The sequence below is a fragment of the Bison bison genome, unplaced genomic scaffold, assembly GCF_000754665.1.
Source record: "Bison bison bison isolate TAMUID 2011002044 unplaced genomic scaffold, Bison_UMD1.0 scf7180017864370, whole genome shotgun sequence".
In the NCBI taxonomy this organism is placed as follows: domain Eukaryota; kingdom Metazoa; phylum Chordata; class Mammalia; order Artiodactyla; family Bovidae; genus Bison; species Bison bison.
The window spans coordinates 14436335-14458795 of NW_011494942.1; positions in this window are offsets into that span (position 1 = coordinate 14436335).

Genomic DNA, 22461 nt, shown 5'->3' on the forward strand with positions numbered 1-22461 from the left:
ACTACTTCTGTCCTTTATTGAGCCCATTTTTGCATGAAATGTTCCCTTGGTATCCCTAATTTTCTTGAAGAGATCTCTAGTCTTTCCCATTCTGTTGTTTTCCTTTATTTCTTTGCATTGATTGCTGAGGACGGCTTTCTTATCTCTCCTTGCTATTCTTTGGAACTCTGCATTCAAATGGGTATATCTTTCCTTTTCTCCTTTGCTTTTTACTTCTCTTCTTTTCACAGCTATTCGTAAGGCCTCCTCAGACAGCCATTCTGCAAACCACTCCAAGACATGCTTTCTCCCTATTCTACCTTGTATGTTGATTTCTTGAGATTGCCATGCTAATATGTCATGCAATGGATTTGCAAGAGATAATTTGGTTCCTTGTCAGTCCAGATTGTGATCCAGTTAAAATATAAAGACACAAAACTTTTGGCCGCCAATATAGCAATAGTTGATTTAGTTAAGATCATCAGTGGAAGCTACAACCAATGCATCACACTGTTGGACAGGATCAAAACTATCTACATATATATTGCATATTAATTACAAAAGAAAAAGTGGTTTCTTTATTTTGGCAAAATTATACTAATCAAGTTAACATAACCTTGAATGGAACAAACTGACAATATGTGCCTTCTGATCTAGTATCCCTGATAAAGATATAAAACCTAAGTCTAATCATGAGAAAACCATGAGACAGCCCAAGTTCAGAGGGCACTCATAAAAATACTGAACTGTACTGTTCAATAATGTGAGTGTCATGAAAGCCAAAGAATTGCTGAGCAACTGTTCCAGACTAAAGGGGACAAAAGACACAAATTCAATGTGAATCTAGGATTAGAACATAGATCAGGAAAACAATTTTTATAAAGGAGATTTCTGGAGCAATTGATAAAATTTGAATATGGACTGTGTATTAGGTAACAGTATTAAGTCAGTGCTAAATTCCTTGAATTTTGTAACTGTACTGTGATTATCTAGGAGAATGTCTTTGTTCTAGGTATGCATATACTGAAGTATTTAGGAGTGATGGTTCATTAACTTACAAATGGTTATGAAAAAAATCGCAATTACATTAATATGCACATATTTATTAAGAGAGAGAAATTATAGATGCAAAATGTTAACAATTATTGAATCTAGATGAAACATATAAAGGTATTCATTACCTTATTTTTGAACTTCCTGTACTTCAAAATTTTTCAAAATAAAATCTAAATTATAAGTTGAAGGCACATAAAAAATAAAAAGCAAATCTAAAAATTATGTACAACAGTCACGTTAAGGACCTAATATCAGCTTTATCACTAGTAATACTAGATTAGAGAACATGAAGAGTAAAAGAAAAGAAAATCTGCCTCCTACTCCTTCCTGAAGTGATTTATCAGAGACAGAGCAGCTGGAGAAGTCTAGGCATTTCCCAGACTCCCTCAATATCTCCTCCCACACTGAGAAACATATGCTTCTCTAATGAATTTAACCACGTAGAGTATATACTGCTGCTGCTGCTGCTAAGTCACTTCAGTCGTGTCCGACTCGTTGTGACCCCATAGATGGCAGCCCACCAGGCTCTCCTGCCCCTGGGATTCTCCAGGCAAGAACACTGGAGTGGGTTGCCATTTTCTTCTCCAATGCATGAAAGTGAAAAGTGAAAGGGAAGTCGTTCAGTCATGTCCGACTCTCAGCAACCCCATGGACTGCAGCCTACCAGGCTCCTCCGTCCATGGAATTTTCCAGGCAAGAGTACTGGACTGGGGTGCCATTGCCTTCTCCAAATTTTTATTCCTAGAGTTCCTATTTTTGAAAAGTCTGTTCATTCTTTATATTTTGGGTATACTCACATAATTTCATACTTTATTACATCATATTATGTAAAACATTTTTATACATAGTTTCTCTGCATCCTGTATCTGCCAATTCTAATACTGTCTGTCGTTTGGTACTTACATGTTTTGTGTGCTGTTTATGTTGAGAAGCATTCCCAATGACCACTTGAAAACCTTGCTTGGCAATTTTTTTTTCTGAAGTCATGCTTATTTTCATCTTTCAGAGTCCTATTCTGAGCCAATTCTAAGCAAATTTCAAAATTGTTGTCACCCAGATGATTCCCTTTACAGGGCTAATCTCACACTTTTCAGTTATTTTGGCTCTGAGCAGGTGTCTCAGACTTAGCTTTTTCCTCTGTTTGCTTTTTTGAAAATTGATATCCCCTTGACTCTGATGCTATAGGAATCTGGCTGGCTTTAAGGAAATTCTCACTGCCTGTTGGCCCAGACAGCGTCTCTGCCACTCTGGTTTAGTAACTCTCACTCAGCCTCTCCAGCCATTGCTCCAAACCTCTGGAGCATTGACTTCATTCCACACTGGTCCGGCTTCCAAGTATTCCCAGCTCAGCTCCTGGCCATAAATATCCAGGCTCTATCCCCTAGAAAATCTAGGCTTGTTTTATCACTGTCATTTTTAAGTGATTGCTGACTTTGGTGATGTTCCCTCAAAGTGGTACATCTCCTTGTCTGTTACCTAAATTCAGCTCATCTTTACTTTGTTCTCTCTTTGTGAGCATCCTGTGTGCCCTAGGTTGTAAGAGTGTTCCTTTCAGAATGTTTGTGAATTTCTTCTGACAGATTACTGATGCCTAGGGGTGACATTTTTTTCCCCAATGCACATTGCCAAGTGGATGACCTGGAAAGCATGTTCTGCTGTTGGTAGAGTTGTTCTAGTTCTTTTTCCATAAATAGGTGAGGTTTAAAAGCTTCCAGCCTCATGCAGGAGGTTAGTTTTAGCCTTCCTTCTCATGTGAAGAGGTTCTGTTTTCTCTCCCCTATCCCACAGCTGGGACTAATATTTATCAGCTGTCGATAAACAGCTGATGAACAGCTATTCTTTTGCCTTAAGTTTTCTCTAAGTTCTGACACCTGAGGATATCTCATTTTTTCCCTCAGAATTTCACTTATCCACATATTCAGTGTGTTTGTTCAGTGAGTGGGGAGAAGAAGTAGGTTCCATGGTTCATTTTATTTCAAGTCCCCATTTTCCAGGTTTTTCTCATGATACCTCCTCCTTTACTGCCATCAATTGGCTTGACAGAGGGAACATCCCTGATGTTCTAGTAGCTAAGACTGCCTGCTCCCAATGCAGGAGGCCTGGGTTCAATTCCTATTCAGGAAACTATTTCCCATATGAAGCAATTATAAATCCAGAGCAGCCAAATAAATAAAGTGGCTTGACAGTTTGGTAGGATTTACTTTACTCTCAAGCCAACAAGACCCACTCCAGTGTTCTTGCCTGAAGAATCCCAGGGACAGGGGAGACTGGCGGACTGCTGTCTATTGGGTCGCACAGAGTCGGACACGACAGAAATGACTTAGAAGCAGCAGCAGCAAGCCAATGAGTAGGCTTAGAAACATCTATAACCCAGTTAGAAACATCTATAACTCTGGGTAAGGTGGTCAGTTTGGAACTGGGTCACATTCACTCAATACAGGTCAGCAATGAGAAAAGATATTTCTAACATACTTGATAAAAGTTAGATACAAGATGGTAGTTTAGTAATATTATAGACTGCAACATATATTTCAATTTTAGATTAAATTGGGCTTGAATGTGTTTAAAAATCACTTCAAATAATATAAATGATTTATTACAAAAATATAATATTTCTTTACTTTGGACAAAAGAGGCATTTATCTGGACACTTGAAAGCCATCTCCAGAGAGGCTTTGCCTATTATCTTCATTTATCCTCCATTATATAATGCAGCTTAATTGTCTTCATACCATGTATCAGTATCTGAGGTTGTCAAGTTTATTTGATTACTTATATTGTCTCCTGCATAAAATTTAATTTCCATATAAAAAACTTCATGTGTCTTATTAACCACTATATTTCCAGTGTCTAAAACAGTATGTGACACACATCAGATACTCAATATTAATTGAATATGTCCCAGCCACAATTCAGAATTCTCCTGCTTAAACTTGTCCCAATAACTGGTGCATGCCTTCAAAAAGAAAAGATCATATGTATTAATACCTCTTTCAGAAGTATCAGTTCAATTCAGTCATTCAGTCATGTCTGACTCTATGCGACCCCATGGACTGCAGCACGCCAGGCCCCCCTGTCCATCACCAACTCCCAGAGTTTACTCAAACTCATGACCACTGAGATGGTGATGCCATCTAACCATCTCATCCTCTGTCGTCCCCTTCTCCTCATGCCCTCAATCTTTCCCTTCTCAGGGCCTTTTCCAATGAGTCAGCTCTTCACACAGGTAGCCAAACTATTGGAGTTGCAACTTCAACATCAGTCCTTCCAATAAATATTCACTGATTTCCTTTAGGATGGACTGGTTGGATCTCCTACAGTCCAAGGGACTCTTAAAGAGCCTTCTCCAACACCACAGTTCAAAAGCATCAATTCTTCGGTGCTCAGCTTTCTTTATAGTCCAACTTTCACATCCATACATGACTACTGAAAAAAACATATCCTTGACTAGATGGACCTTGTTGGCAAAGTAATGCCTCTGCTTTTGAATATGCTATCTAGGTTGGTCATAACTTTCCTTCCAAGGAGTAGGCATCTTTTAAGTTCATGGCTGCAGTGACCATCTGCAGTGATTTTGAAGATTTTGAAGCCCCCAAAATAAAGTCAGCCACTGTCTCCACTGTTTCCCCATCTATTTGCCATGAAGTGATGGAACCAGATGCCATGATCTTTGTTTTTTCGAATGTTGATGTTTAAGCCAGCATTTTCACTCTCCTCTTTCACTTTCATCAAGAGGCTCTTCAGTTCTTCACTTTCTGCCCTATGGGTGGTGTCATCTGCATATCTGAGGTTATTGATATTTCTCCTGGCAATCTTGATTCTAGCTTGTGCTTCATCCAGCCCAGAGGTTCTCATGATGTACTCTGCATATAAGTTAAATAAGCAGAGTGACAATATACAGCCTTGATGTACTCCTTTTCCTATTTGGAACCAGTCTGTTGTTCTATGTCCAGTTCTAACTGTTTCTTCCTGACCTGCATATAGATTTCTCAAAAGACAGCTTAGGTGGTCTCCCATCTCTTGAAGAATTTTCCACAATTTATTATGATCTACACAGTCAAAGGCTTTGGCATAGTCAATAAAGCAGAAATAGATGTTTTTCTGGAACTCTCTTGCTTTTTTGATGATCCAGTGGATGTTGGCAATTTGATCTCTGGATGCTCTGCCTTTTCTAAAACCAACTTGAGTATCTGGAAGTTCACGGTTCACGTATTGCTGAAGCCTGGCTTGGAAAATTTTGAGCATTACTTTACTGGCATGTGAGATGAGCGCAACTGTGTGGTACTTTGAGCATGCTTTGGCATTGCCTTTCTTTGTGATTGAAATGAAAACTGACCTTTTCCAGTCCTGTGGCCCACTGCTGACTTTTCCAAATTTGCTGGCATATTGAGTGCAGTATTTTCACAGCATCATCTTTTAGGATTTGAAATAGCTCAACTGGAATTCTATCAGCTCCACTAGCTTTGTTCACAGTGATGCTTCCTAAGGCCCACTTGACTTCACATTCCAGGATGTCTGGCTCAAGGTGAGTGATCACACCATCTTGATTATCCAGGTCATAAAGATCTTTTTTGTACAGTTCTCTGTATTCTTGCCAGCTCTTCATAATATCTTATTCTTCTGTTACGTCCATGCCACTTCTGTCCTTTATTGAGCCCATCTTTGCATGAAATGTTCCCTTGGTGTATCTAATTTTCTTGAAGAGATCTCTAGTCTTTCCCATTCTATTGTTTTCCTCTATTTCTTTGCACTGATCACTGAGGAAGGCTTTCTTATCTCTCCTTGTTATTCTTTTAAACTCTTCATTCAAATGGGTATCTCTCTCCTTTTCTCCTTTGCTTTTTGCTCATCTTCTTTTCTCAGCTATTTGTAAGGCCTCCCCAGGCAGCCATTTTGCTTTTTTGCATTTCTTTTTCTTGGGGATGGTCTTGATCCCTGTCTCCTGTACAATGTCATGAACCTCTGTCCATAGTTTATCAGGTATTCTGTCTATCAGATCAAATCCCTTAAATCTATTTCTTACTTCCTCTGTATAGTCATAGGGGATTTGATTTAGGTCATACCTGAATGGTCTAGTGGTTTCCCCCACTTTCTTAAATTTAAGTCTCAATTTGGCAATAGGAATTCATGATCTGAGCCTCAGTCAGCTCCCAGTCTTGTTTTTGCTGACTGTATAGAGCTTCTCCATTTTTGGCTGCAAAGAATATAATCAATCTGATTTCAGTGTTGGGCATCTGGTGATATTCATATGTAGACTCTTCTCTTGTGTTGTTGGAATAGGGTGTTTGCTATGACCAGTGAATTCTCTTGGCAAAACTCTATTAGCCTTTGCCCTGCTTCATTCTGCACTCTAAGGCCAAATTTGCCTGTTATTCCAGGTGTTTCTTGATTTCCTACTTTTGCATTCCAGCCCCCTATAATGAAAAGGACATCTTTTGGGGGTGTTAGTTCTAAAAGGTCTTGTGGGTCTTCATAGAACCATTCAACTTCAGCTTCTTCAGCATTACTGTTCGGGGCATAGACTTGGATTACTGTGATATTGAATGGCTAGCCTTGGAAATGAACAGAGATCAGCTGTCATTTTTGAGATTGTATCCACTACTGCATTTCGAACTCTTTTGCTGACTATGATGGCTACTCCTTTTCTTCTAAGGGATTCCTGCCCACAGAAGTAGATATAATGGTCATCTGAGTTAAATTCACCCATTCAAGTCCATCTTAGTTTGCTGATTCTTAAAATGTCAACGTTCACTCTTGCCATCTCCTGTTGGACCACTTCCAATTTGCCTTGATTCATAGACCTGACATTCCAGGTTCCTATGCAGTAGCGCTCTTTACAGCATCAGACCTTGCTTCCATCACCAGTCACATCCACAACTGGGTGTTGTTGTTGCTTTGGCTCCATCTCTTCATTCGTTCTGAAGTTATTTCTCCACTGATCTCCAGTAGCTTATTGGGCACCTATCAACCTGTGGAGTTCATCTTTCAGTGTCCTGTCTTTCCTTCAGAAGTATAAGTTTGCTTTTTCTCCAAAAAGGCACTCAAAAAAAAAAAAAGAAAGAAAGAAAGAAAGTCTACTTGATCTCATTGGCCTGTATCAGAACATGTAACCACTCTTGAGTCAATTATGTGGGCTAGAATTATGATTTTTCACTAATTGACTTAAGCCAAGCAAGACTCATTCATATTGCTGAGGGTATGAAGAATCCACTCAAGTCAATTTTCTAAGGATATGAAAAGATAATTCCTCCAAGAAATATTCTGGTGCAATTGCCATGAAAATAAGTGATATACACACTACTATCTCCTACAACTGTCCACTGTACCACCCAACCTTTAAGACAAGATCTTAGCAGTTTTAGTCCAGGAAGTTCAGTTGAGTCATATAGGGCATTAACGAATTAACATAGGAAACAATTAACAAATTAAGTTCCCAAAAGTCTAAAATTGGAATAAAATCTCCAACTCCTAGCCTATTATTTAATTCTTATTTACTTTAATTAGTATTATTTAATTTCTTGGTACCTATTCATTCACACTTATTCATCAGCAAATGTTTATTGATCATCTACTATGTGCCAGACAAAGGCTGTATCAGGTCTTGAGGCTAGAGCAGTAAATTATACAAACAAGTTCTTGATTCTAATGGAGTTTATATATTATTGTGAAAGACAATGATAAATCAAGGACTAAGTGCTTATGTGATATAAAGTCAGGAGAAGGCAATGGCACCCCACTCCAGTACTCTTGCCTGGAAAATCCCATAGATGGAGGAGCCTGGTAGGCTGCAGTCCATGGGGTCGCTAAGAGTCGGACACGACTGAACGACTTCACTTTCACTTTTTCACTTTCATGCATTGGAGAAGGAAATGGCAACCCACTCCAGTGTTCTTGCCTGGAGAATCCCAGGGGCAGGAGAGCCTGGTGGGCTGCCATCTATGGGGTCGCACAGAGTTGGACACGACTGAAGCGACTTAGCAGCAGCAGCAGTAGCAGTATGTGTGTATGCTCAGTCAATTCAGTCGTTTCTGACTCTTTGCTACCTCGTGGACTATAACCTTCCAGGCTCCTCTGTCCACAGGATTATTCAGGCCTGAATACTGGAGTGGGTTGCTATTTCCTCCTCCAATAAAGTCAGTAGAAATAAATAAATAAATAAGGCAGAGTAAATGAATAGAGAATGACAAGTACTGATATCTTATGAAAGGTGGTTGGAGAAAGGCCAACTAAGAAGATGATGTGCACTTAAGCAGAGATCTGTGTGAAATAAGAGAGAGAGAGATGAGGATGTCTAATGGAAGAGAATTGCAGGCAGAGGGACAGCAAATAGTTTGTGGAACAGCCAAGGGATAATATATTAATAATATGATAAAACAAACAGAGGTTGTGTAGTCTTGGACAAATTAATCAATCTCTTCTAATTGTTGGGTCCCCCTTTTGTAACTAGGAGAGAGCTTACTTTGTAATATGGATAAAAGAGGACTATGCATAAAAAAGAGCTTCCCTGACAACTCAGTTGGTAATCTGCCTGCAATGCAGGAGACCCTGGTTCAATTCCTGGGCCAGGAAGATCTGTTGGAGAAGGGATAGGCTACCCACTCCAATACTCTTGGGCTTCCCTTGTGGCTCAGCTGGTAAAAAATCCGCCTGCAATGCAGGAGACCTGGGTTTGATCCCTGGGTTGGGAAAATCCCCTGGAGAAGGGAAAGGCTACCACTCCAGTATTCTCACCTAGAGAATTCCATGGAATGTATAGGCCATGAGGTCGCAAAGAGTCAAACATGATTGAGTGACTTTCACTTTCACGCATAAAAAGCCTCTGACACACAGTAGGTGTTTCTCCCTTCATCTTTCTCATAGGTTCAGTCCTCACCCAAGTCATCTTAGGATACTAACTACACACATGCTCAGTTTCCCTTTATGAACACTTTCAGTTTGAGGGCAACTGATGCTTCGAACTGTTCTCTATCCAAACCCTGTGGTTTTGTAACTCTTTTGTTCATGATCCTGTTACACTAACCACAATCCACAAAGGAAACTGCAACATGCTACCAGGAGACTCAATTCTTAGGCAGGTTGGTAAGAAGTCCAGGGTCCCGGAGGAGGAGAAAGGGGTCTGGAATTCTCAAGGAGGAAGAAAGGACAAATGTTTTTTTCTACATTCCTTGGTAAGGATTATATAACAATAATGTATCCTGCTTGAGGACATGTTTCTTCATCCTGAAAACCTTCTGACTAATTCTTCTATCTTAAAATGTATATTATGGGAGCTAGTAAGATCTTTACAACCTTGAGACATTCTTTTGATTTATTATAATAATCAATTAAAACATATATAATTCCCTTGCTAAGACTAGGAAGGGGGGCACTCTCTGTCCCCCTTCTGATGTCTGTGTCAGAAGCTTTCTCTGTCCCTTTTCACACTTTAATAAAACTCTGCTACACAAAAGCTCTTGAGTGATCAAGCCTGGTCCCTGCTACCACAGCTAAATCTTGCACGAATTCAACACCATTCACTGTAAGCTATCACTACCTTCTTCATGTGGGTGTTTTGTTGTGTTGTTTTAATCTAAGTGGGTTGTATGAGTGTTTGATCATGTGAGTCAAAGATTCCAACCAGAATATAAACATCAATAAAAATCTAGTTCTTGGTCAAAAGAAGGCAGTGTCAATTGGTATAAGGCAGACTGTGTGATAAACCCTTGTAAATTATTAAAAACCATACTCCAATAATGTTTCCAAATGCATTCGAATAATGTTTTCTGTTTGGTTCCTATGTTGCAAGCTTTCTCTAAATAGCCAAGTCTCACTTTTTGCATAAATTATATATATATATGTGTGTGTGTAGATAAATTTAAAAAAAAAAACAATTAATCTAAGAATATTTATTTGACTAGGCTTCCTGAATAGTCATTGGAAGGATTGATGTTGAAGCTGAAGCTCCAATACTTTGGCCTCCTGATGCGAAGAACTGACTCCTTACCTGATGCTGGGAAAGATTAAAGCAGGAAGAGAAGGGGATGGTAGAGGATGAGATGGTTGGATGGCATCCCTGACTGGATACACATGAGTTTGAGCAAGCTCCAGGGGTTGGTGATGGACAGGGAAGCCTGGCGTGCTGCCATCCAAAGCGTTGCAGAGTCAGACACAATTGTGTGACTGAACCGAACTGAACTGATGGCATTGGTTTTCAAACTCAGCTTCACACAATCATTTCAAGCTATGAAATGTGGGAGCAGAAGCATATGTGAGCTGAGATGTGAGCTTTGTGCTTTCACTATTTCAACTGGAACTTTGGTTTTTATTTATTTTACATACTTGGTAAGATGTTATTTAAATGAAGAGTTCTGCTAATTAAAAAAAAAAAGCACAGAAGATGCTTGGATATCAAAACAAAGCCAAAGTGAGATACACTTAACAAATTATGCCATATCATCAGGCTTCCCAGATGGAGCAGTGATGAAGAATCTGCCTGCCAATGCAGGTGACACAGGAGATGTCAGTCTGATCCCTGGGCCGGGAAGATCCCTTGGAGTAGGAAATAGCAACCCATTTCAATATTTTTGTCTGGATAATCAGTAAACAGAGGAACCTGACTGGCTACAGTCCATGGGGTGGCAAAGAGTCCGACAGGACTGCATGCAGCGCACTGCATACAGGCGCTGCTATCAGATCTAAGAGAAAAGGGTGTTAGATTTCCTGATTTCCTTTAGTCACTGTCAGAGATAAGGAAGTGTCCTTTTCTTGTCTCTAATTTATTGTATTAGTTATCTTTAGGTTCAGTTCAGTTCAGTTCCATCGCTCAGTCGTGTCCAACTCTTTGCAACCCCACGGACTGCAGCACGCCAGGCCTCCCTGTCCATCACCAATTCCTGGAGTTTACTCAAACTCATGTCCATTGTGTCACTGATGCCATCCAACCATCTCATCCTCTGTCATCCCTTTATCCTCCTGTCTTCAATCTTTCCCAGCATCAGGGTCTTTTCCAATGAGTCAGTTCTTTGCATCAGGTGGCCAAAGTATTGGAGATTCAAATTCAGCATCAGTCCTTCCAATGAACATTCAGGACTGATTTCCTTTAGGATTGACTGGTCGGATCTCCTCGCAGTCCAAGAGACTCTCAAGAGTCTTCTCCAATACTGTTGTTCAAAGGCATCAATTCTAAGGCACTCAGTGGATAAAATGAAAGAAGGAAAATCTAGACTATCATGTAATTATTGAGAGAAAAATAATAGGCTATAATATTAATGGAGTAAATCATTTCAAACTTCCCAATTAGCATTATTTTTGATTTGCTAGTTGCAAATCAACAGAGAAATAGCTTTGCCTTTAAGAGTATTTGTCATCCTACCAAGTTACAGTGGTTTTAACTTTTCAGAGTCAAGATCATATAACACATTTATATAAACTATTAATGAATAAGGTCTTATTGGCAATAAATTCTATTTAAGTTTCTGATTACAGTTACATTTACACAATGAAATTTATCTAAGATTCTCTTTTTTAAACTATTAGAATTATCAGTATTTTTTCCAGTGAAATTTTAAAAGGTCATTTTTGTGAGAAATCTGCAATGACTTTCCTAATCAGCAATGTTCCAGCCTGCTTACCTTTCACTCTGCTGGCCTCTTCAGGGCATCTTCATTTCAAACAAAGCACTGGTCCATTTCATCCAGGTCCCTTCCAGCTCAAAAATTCTATGATCCTATGAAAGATTGCCTTGTGGAGTTTTCCACATCTCCCATGATATTTATGCTGGAACACATCAAGGAAGTGGAGAATTTCCAGTGCTTTTTACTGATTTGTTTTTGCATTTCCTTCCATCCAGATTCTGAGAGGGGTGGGGGAACTTGAACCTTTTTTTTTCCCCCTTAAAAAATAACAAATTCTAATCTTAAAAATAGTGTTTCAGAAAGAATAAATTCTTATTTGGAGTTCCCTGGGGTGAGTGAGGTGGCTGTTGCATTCACTGTTCCCTACCTTAGGTACCAACTTTTCAAAGCCAGGGAAGCAATGAACTGCATGAGATGGTGAATGCTCCCAGGTGGCCCCAACCTGCTGATGCTGATAATGAAGAGTCTGCCTTGGTCCCTTGATTTGCTCATCATTGTTGACTTTTGCCATTACTCCATTTACTTTTCACTCTCATGACTACAGTTTGCTCCTTTTCATCCCTTTGGAAGTTTCCATCCCCGAAATCATCAATTCCAATAATTTAACCATAACGTCTGCTCTTCTATTCTTTTGACTTATTGTCATTGTGCCTCTATTTTGACAATATCTCTGTGTTTTTCACTCATCTACTTTCTCTCTGTTTATTCAGACTTTCTCATTCCTCTTCTTTTCTCTCCCTATTCAGTTGGATTTTATAAACCATCACTCTTATTAAATTCTTGCAAAATTCTCAGTGACTCTGCTGTTTATTCATTTAATCACAGCAGGTAAAGCTGATACAGGATGCTCAGGGCTGGTGCACTGGGACGACCCAGAGGGATGGTATGGGGAGGGAGGTGGGAGGGGGGTTCAGGATGGGGAGCACGTGTATACCTGTGGCAGATTCATGTTGATGTATGGCAAAACCAATACAATATTGTAAAGTAATTAACCTCCAATTAAAATAAATATATATTTCAAAAAATTTTTAAAATAAAAAAAAGCTCAAGCCCTGGGTTAACTCCACCTGCTGCTTTATCCCACTGAATGTCATAAGCTGCTGAAACTGAATATACCCAGATCTGAACTCGTCACCCTCTCACCAACTCTAGCCTGCTGAGTCAGCCTCACTGTATCCTCATACTTACTACCCTACCGATTCAGCTGTCTCTCAGGAAGCAAAACATTATGTTAGTCACGTCCACCTCCTCACCAACCCCCGTTTCCAATACATCCCCAGGTCTTGTTGATTTAGCTCCAGTTCTCAAGTCTTTATTCTCATTTCCACTCACTTAAGCCAATCTCTCTCGGTTTCCTTCTACAGAAGCCTCCAAATTGATCTCCCTATATTCAGTCTAGGATTTGTCCAATTTACTCTGTACACTGAAGCCAGATGACATTATTAGAACACAATTCTTATCAAGTAACTCTTCTAATTAAGACCTTCAGTAACTACCATTGCTATGAGAATGAAGTCCAAACTAACTAAAATGGCCACAAGATCTTTCATGATCTGAGCCTATTGCCTTCTGCTATCTTGTCTAATTATACTGAAATTCTTCCAATAGAGCTTGCCCTCCCTGGCTTCCAAAACATTCTGTATGTTCTCTGCTTAAACATCCAGTCTTGTACTTCCTTTACCCCTAATCCACTGACCTGATTGACCATCATTATTAATGTAGGTAATATTTAGACTTCCCATGTATGCTAAGAGATCTTTCTTCTATTCTCATAGTGCTTTAAACTTTCCTTATTGTATCATTTATCATTATCTTGTGATATAATGCCAATTTATTTGTTTTTGCCATCCATGCTCCATCTGAATGAGACTATAATCTCTGAAAAGGCAGAGATTTTATTTTTGTGATTCAGCAATAAAACTCCAGAAACTAGCATAGCAGTAGAACGTTGTACATACATAGTAAATATTTGTTGTACTAATGGATTGATTCAGTGAATATAGTTTATCCATTAATTGAGTCATTTATTCAAAAAACATGTAATATCACTCATATTTTTAAGTGCTTGAAATGCAAAATATAATCATCTGGGGTACCTTGGAATATGTTTCCATAGTAAAGGTAATGCAGTAGAGTCTTTTAATAATAACAAACCTTTATCAAATATATACTGTGTGCCAGTTTTTGTTTCAAGTGTGTTACATGTTTAATCTTTATAACAACATTATGAAATAGGTAATATTATCTCCATATTTCAGATACACAAACTGAGGCAAATGGAGGTTAAATAACTTCTCCAAGTTTAGAAATCAAGTGGTAAATCCAGGATTTGAACTTAAGTAATGAATCATAAGTAGTTAATCTGTGAAATGCCAGTTCTTTTGGGAAATTGTTCACTGGGTTATAGTTGCTTCTGTGTCTATCTTTCTTTCTAGATCATTAGTTCTAGAAATGAAGATACCTTACGAAACTCAAGTAAACAAGGGAGGTGTATTGTGGTTTTCACAATCTCTATGTGGGTATGTGAAAAGGAAGAGAATGGGCTACACACAAAAAGTCTTAATCGATGGACATAGGCTATGAACATAGCATTGTAAAAGCTCAAAGGAGGTCATAATTCACTCTGTCTTCAGAAGGTAAGGGCTCAAACAAGCCTTTATAAAAATGTTTATCTTTAGCTGTATTTGGAAGGCTAGAACAACAAAGGCACAGAAGCAAGAGTATGAATGACTTGGAGAAATTATTACAATTCAAGCTAAGTGGAGGATCGACTGCTTGGGGTATTTTTATAAGCTTTGGGTCTCCGTAGTGGCTTAGTTGGTAAGGAATCCATCTGCAATGCCAGAGACCTGGATTCAATCTCCGGGTTGGGAAGATCCCCTGGAGAAGGGACTAGCTACCCACTCCAGTATTCTGGCCTGAAGAATTCCATGGACTGTATAGTCCATGGGATCACAAAGAGCTGGACATAACTGAGCAACTTTCACTTCACTTGAGGCATCAAAGTCAGTTAAAGTTTTGTGCAGAGAATTTCAATATTATTCTGCGGTAGTGATGAGGCATCCAATGAACTCTGACTCCACCTGTTCCCATCTTTGAGACTTAGGTAGTCACTTAAGCTCTTCACCCCAGTTTCCCCATCATAAAATAGGACTAATAACGGTGCCTAGTGTACCAGATTATTGTTGTTGTGATATTTCAATTACTACATATATCTAACATATATAGTAATATATATCTAATTATCATGCATATATATGAACTAGAACAGTGTCTAGCATATAACAAGCACTATGCACATGCTAACTATTATGATGCTGTAACTTTCAAACATTTTCTAAGTGAAATCATATGTAGAATCTATATATAGAAAGCAAATTTGAAGAGCTGTTTTGGGACTTCCCTGGTGGTCCAGTGGTTATGAATGCACCTTCGAATGAAGATTGGAGAACTAAGAACCCACATGCTGTAGGACAACTAAGCCTGTGCCCCATGACTACTGAGCTCATGCTCTAGAACCCCATGAGCCGCAACTAGAGAGAAGCCCACACACCGCAAGGAAGAGCCCATCAGCAACAACAAGAGATCCAGCTTGCTGTAACTCAGATCCAAGGCAGCTAGAAATAATAAATATGTTTTGGAAATAAAATGAAGAGCTGTTCTTTTGAAGGAGTCCCCTCAGTTTGTTGAATTGTCCCCATGGCATATTCTAAGAATCCTACAATTCTAGAAGAGTTTGAAATCCTCCAAAGCAAACCCTGGAAGGAAGCCCCTAACTCTAAGGAAAGAAAGGCTTTCTCAAAAAAAAAAAAAAAAGGAAAGAAAGGCTTTCTCCAGCCTACATCTCATTCTTGAAATCCACGTTTTAGTATTTACTAAACAAAATTACGATGATGTCTACAAGGCATCTCAAACACGTCTAAATAGAATTCTTGATTTTATGCTCTTTACCCCCACAATCTACAAAATTCATTTATCTCCGTCTTCTCCTTGTAATGACTGACCCTGCCATTCAGTTGGTTTTGAAACCAGTACCTAGATTTCATCCTATCTCTCACCTCATATTTATTTTGACCTGCCTACAAACTTGCAACCTCATCCCACTGAATGTAGCATAAAATTCATACTGATTAATATGAGCATTCAAAGTTGTATGTGGTTTGATTTGAACCTTGCCTTCTTCAGCATTGTTTCTTATCCCTCACTGTGTCAATCACTCAGTCATGTCTGACTCTTTGCGACCCCACAGACTGAAGTCCACCAACCTTCTCTGTCCATGGGATTTTTCAGGCAATAATACTGGAGTGGGTTGCCATTTTTCCTCTTTCAGGGGATCTTTCCAACCCAGGAATACAGACCACGTTTCCTGTGTCTCCTGCATTGCAGGCATATTCTTTACTTATTGAACCAACAGGGAAGCCCTTGTATCCCTCACTAGTTGCTTTTTTTTCCTGGAACATGACAACCTTCTTCCCTCCTCAGGGCTTTTACACTTGACATTTTTCTCATCTATGTCAATCACTGTAGTAGGGCTTTCTATTGTTTGCAATGGATGCATTTCTAATATCTGGAACTCCACTGTTGACCTGATATCACAAGAACTATTCTGTCTTATGTATTCATCACTATTCTTTTCAACAACCTGTCATGGTTTATTAATCCACCAGCCACTTCACTTAGCAACTATAAGAGTTTATTTATCCAGAAGAAAGGCAAAGGTCAGATCATCAAGAGGGTTTTGATCCACTAGGGAGCCTATACTTGATCTTGGAGAAAGTAAGTTTTAAAGCAAGAATGTCTTAGTCAGACGTGTTTTAGATATATTCCTCTATCACTCATATGGAAGCTAGTTTCATCTCCATTTTACAGATGAGAAGTTTTAGGCTTAGCAGTTCAGTAAATACATAGAGTAATCTTTTATTCGATAAGTAAAAATTATAAGAGGAAGAAGCCAGACTTCAACCCTGATTTTTCTAATTTCAACCTCACAATTATTCCTTTTTTTGAGTGAAAGGAATAAATTATTCTATTTATTGTTTCCTTTAAAATTGTTTACTAAAATGCTTACAGTGCACCTTTCTAGGTCCTGGGATTAAAGAATAAAGAGAATCTAATTGGACCTTTTAGAATTCACACCGCTCTAAGTTTTAGCTTCAGTTTGATTTTCAATAAGCCTAATAAAAATTTACTTCACTCTGCACTGAAGTAATAATTTCTTCCCTTTCTCCGTTCTTCTCTAGTGTGAAGGGAATATGGAGGCACAGTGTCCTTCTGTAGCATTTGTATGGAAATTGCCCATGTTTCATTCTGAGAGAAGCTGACCATTTTGTGGCAGCTAAATTGGGTTGGAACACAAATAGGAATTTGACTAACAGCTACACTTGACGTTGTTCCTACATCATGAACAAGTGTTCTAAGGATTCTGGTTACACAAACCATCACAAAGTTTCCAAGAGAAGAGAAACTGGACCAGTGAGGCTATGAACCTCACCCAAAAGGAGCATTTGTCCAGAGCACTCAATAGCTTCTTTAATATCAGAAGCCAGGAAAAGAAAACATTTACGCATTCTCAGAGGTTTAAGCATTCTTTCATTGTGTCATCTCTTAATATATTGCATTAACCCCGAGGGTCATAATAACATTCTTGGTTTGAGGACTACTTTAATTATAGGAAAGTTGATCTTATGCAGTGGACAGTTTTGGATCATATAGCAGATGCATAACAAATTTAATGATGGAAAATAATGATTAATAGTGCTAAACACTTAAATAGGACTTTCAGCTTTCTCAAACCACATTCTTTTTAACCTTGTAAGAACCCAGTGGTTAAATGAAGATCAGGTAGATATGTGACAACTAAAGAAAACTAAAGCACAGAGAGCTAAATAATTTGTTTAAAGTATTAATGGCTATATATTTCCTATTAAATTATACTCATGTGTTAGACTGAACAAAAGCACAAACTCAGAACAGACAGATCTAAGTACAGACCTTTTGCATGCCACTTCACTTGTACCTTTACTATTAGATATCCTAGTAAGAGAAAAGCATGCATGAGGACTTTTCTGAATACTGTACCTAGGTTCATACTTATTATCTTTTAATTTGTATGAAATATGATTTTTGTTTGATCTTGAACGTAGAGGCAAAAATCTTGGGTCAGAAATTTAAAAGTGATATTAAATCAGCTTTTGAAATATGACCTTGAGCTCATGCGAAGATTAAATAGACAACTCACATATCTTCAATCTTTGCTACAGTGATAGAGGTGTCCTAGAGTAAGTGTCTGAGGTCAAGTCTCAACTCATTTTTCCTGTGTACAAACTTGGACAAGTTACATAAGATTTCTATACTTCAGTTTCCACATATACATGAACCAAAAGTCTCTATTGTATCAGATTATGAGAATTAATTGAGAGAATACATGGAGAACACTTAGAAAATTGCCTAGCAATACTTTATTCTCAATAAATGGCATATATTATTATAATGAGACCACCTAATTCCATTTACTGGTAGTTTTCTTTCAATTTTAATTATTTTTATGAAGTTTACTTCTTTCTTTCTTTTTTTTTTTTTTGAACTTTTTTTTATTTTTTTTTTATTTTTAAACTTTACAGTATTGTATTAGTTTTGCCACATATCGAAATGAATCCGCCACAGGTATACCCGCGTTCCCCATCCTGAACCCTCCTCCCTCCTCCCTCCCCTACCCTCCCTCTGGGTCGTCCCAGTGCACCAGCCCCGAGCATCCAGTACCGAGCATCGAACCTGGACTGGCGACTCGTTTCATACATGATATTATACATGTTTCAATGCTATTCTCCCAAATCTCCCCACCCTCTCCCTCTCCCACAGAGTCCATAAGACTGATCTATACATCGGTGTCTCTTTTGCTGTCACGTACACAGGGTTATTGTTACCATCTTTCTAAATTCCATATATATGCGTTAGTATACTGTATTGGTGTTTTTCTTTCTGGCTTACTTCACTCTGTATAATAGGTTCCAGTTTCATCCATCTCATTAGAACTGAAGTTTACTTATTTCTTAAGTGAGGTCACATCATGGCAGCTAATCTTCAGATATTTCATCTTCTATTGATCTCACTGTCCTTTGCATCATAAACTTAAGACAGTTGACCATAGTAAAGAAGTACAATTCTGTTTTAACAAGTTATCTTCCACTTTAAAATAAATTCCATTTTCTTAAATATTTATGCTTTACTCTGCTGAGAGAATAAACCATACCAAGGCCATAACTGGAAAATATTTATGTGTGTTGAATTTTTCTTGATTCAATTCATTCAATAAACATCCATTGAGCACCTAGTGGTCCCTACACTCAAGAAACTTGCTATTCATTAGGGGAAAAGGCATATAGAGAAATAATTATAGCACACATTCCTCTATTAAAGCTGACTTTGAGGTAAAACCTTACATGCAGGTGGCTTATTTGAGAATATAAGCCAGGAAACAGGCTGAAGGACAGGGGAATTCAACAGGGAAAGAGCAATAAATACATAACAGAATCATGTATTATAAGGTTGACCACTGCTTTAGGCAATTGTTCAATTTTATGGTACTGTCCAAAGAATCTTATGAAATATGTCTCAGAGCTATCTTCTCAGGAGATGAATTTATCCATTAGCTCCTATATTCCATTGGTCAAGTGTGGCCCTACAAATGTAACTCTCCTGCAGCTTCTAATTGCATACTTAAAGTATACAATTAGAAATGTCCACAGATATCCCATACTCTGGCTTCAGAGAAACCATGGAGCAAAAAGCAAGAGATACATGCCATGAAGCTCAACATGCAGCATAGTCAAGTCTCAACTTCATGAAGTTTGTCAAAATCTGGGTGCTACTACAATGGCTGGTACCAAACATGGGCTCAGAATATATTAAATTGTGCATAAGAGTTGTCTGATACAACCCTCCAATCTGCTCAAGCACTCCATTAAATCCAATATGTCACACAGTCTGCTTCAAGGGTGTGGCCAGCTATAATATCTGTAAAGATTTAGTAAAAGGAGACTAGGTGAAAAGCTGACATCCTTGTTACATCTGGCCCCAAAGCAAGAATTATAATAATAGTGATTATCTCCTTCATCACTATTCTTTTAGACTTTTCTCACTTTTATTGTCAGCACTCCAACTTATCAATATGTCCTTGAGAAAACATTTAGATCATCATCCCTGAGATATCTAAACCTTTAGTTGTCTTTCTCTTATCTAGAATTGAATGCTGTAATTGCCATTTGTTATTAATGCTGGACATGGAGATAACAAGAAATGTACCCAGAGTTCTAGAAATCACCCTCTCAACCTAAGTTTTGTGGAACAACCTTGGTTCTCCCTTGAAATCAGACTAATAACTGACATCTTTTTGGTCATTTCATTCTTTGCCTACTGTTTCCATGACATGTAGAACCCATGGAATTCTTACTCTGTCCCCTGTTTAAAAGTTTTTTTCCCTGGGAACTGGGACCTCTGATCAAACAGAAGTTAGTGTTATGAAGACAGCACAATTCCACAAGTTGTATCTGAAAGTGATAGTGAGAGGACCTAACCCTACTCCCATCTCTTGATTGTTTGACCCCATCTCGTCTACCTATTGAGGATATAGCCCCCATACCCATACAGTTGAGTCAATGTAATACCATATCTTAGGGCACAGCACCCCAAGTCAACATTTGGTCAATGTTAGCTCCAAGTTGGAACCTTAGTTGAGCTTTTAACTGCACAGTCCGCCATTGCAATATGCCATCTGTATCAGGATGCTGAGATATGTAAATGGTAAGATGAGTGGAATTCATTGTCATGCACCCACTGTCATACCTCGTTTATCATAAAATAGATCATCTGGCCTGAAACAACCTGTGTAGGGTATCTTGTTGATGACCTATCCTATAAGCTCTCAAATGGTGGTGCTAGCCAAGGCATTAAGAGTAAAGAAGGCAAATCCAAATCCAGATTAGATAGTTTTGTTAGCAATAAATCATTGCAATTTTTAGGGTAGAAGGGATCTAATGTAATCAATTTGTTTTCAAGTAGAAGGTTGGTTGTACCATATTAGGAGCCCAGTATGGTCTCTTTGCTGGCAGACTGGGCATTCAGCCATGCAATAGCTACATCAGTCTTTAACTAGAGGGAACCTGTGCTTTAGACTCATGCGTAATCCCCATCACTGCCACATTAGCTACCTCTATGACTCCTCTGCAGTGATGAGGAGCCCAAGCATACAGACTAGCTGAAATTTGTGTTAGTCAGCCTGGTAGTTGATTGCCTTCTCTGTAGTGATGACTGTCTCTAGGAAATAATGTTAATTTGAAGTCCTCAAATTTTGTGCCCATTCCTCTGAGAAATCAACCTTCATGCTGCTTTCTCAGATCTCCTTGTTCTGTGTCTTGCTCTTTCCAAGCTACTGGCCACTAATCAGCATTCTATTTACATCCTTACAAGCTACACAAAGCAAATGTCAAGTGTATAACTTAAAGATTTTTCCACTTGATATATGACCCCACCACTATCTTTCAGAACTTCTGAGTGAGGCTTCCCAGGTGACTCAACTGGTAAAGAATCTGCCTGGAATGAGAAAGACTTGGGCTCGATCCCTGGGTTGAGAAGATCCCCTGAAGGAGTGCATGGCAACCCACTCCAGTATTCTTGATTGGAGAATCCCCATGGACAGAGGAGTCTAGCGGGCTACAGTCCATAGGGCCACGAAAAGTTGGACATGACTGAGCGACTAAGCACACACATAATTCTGAAGCAGTCAAAGTATAGCTAGAATATGTATTTAAGACCATCTATGAACTACTAATAGCTTCCAGTTTCTCCCACTTCTATCATTTGGCCTTTGGAAACCTTCTGTGAGGCATGTTATGAGTTGAGAAAGAAGCATCTCTTCAATAAAGATGGGTGTCATGGAGGTTCAAGATGTCAATTCAAAGAATTTTCTGGTGCCTTCTGTACCTTTCCAGGCCCAATCTCAGATATGTATGATGCATTGCTGCTGTACCCATTCAGTCTTTTAAACCTCATGAGTCTGATACTATCCAGGTCATGATGAACATCTTGGGTTTATAGTAACTTGCATGGTGCCCATGACCTGAAACTTGATCTTTTCTAGCATAACCTTACTCTAGATCCTTAGAGGTAAAAAATTGTCAGTCTCTTACTGGAGCTTGCCAAAGATGCCACATTTCCACCATGGGATATTCTATTCATTATATAATTGCTGCATATTCAGTTCAGTTCAGTTCAGTTCAGTTGCTCAGTCGTGTCCAACTCTTTGCAACCCCATGAATTGCAACGCCAGGCCTCCCTGTCCATCACCAACTCCTGGAGTTCACTCAAACTCATGTTCATCGAATCGGTGATGCCATCCAGCCATCTCATCCTCTGTCGTCCCCTTCTCCTCCTGCCCCAATCCCTCCCAGCATCAGAGTCTTTTCCAATGAGTCAACACTTCACATGAGGTGGCCAAAGTACTGGACTTTCAGCTTTAGCATCATTATTTCCAAAGAAATCCAAGGGCTGATCTCCTTCAGAATGGACTGGTTGGATCTCCTTGCAGTCCAAGGGACTCTCAAGAGTCTTATCCAACACCATAGTTCAAAAGCATCAATTCTTCGGTGCTCAGCCTTCTTCACAGTCCAACTCTCACATCCATACATGACCACTGGAAAAACCATAGCCTTGACTAGATGGACCTTTGTTGGCAAAGTAATGTCTCTGCTTTTGAATATGCTATCTAGGTTGGTCATAACTTTCCTTCCAAGGAGTAAGTGTCTTTTAATTTCATGGC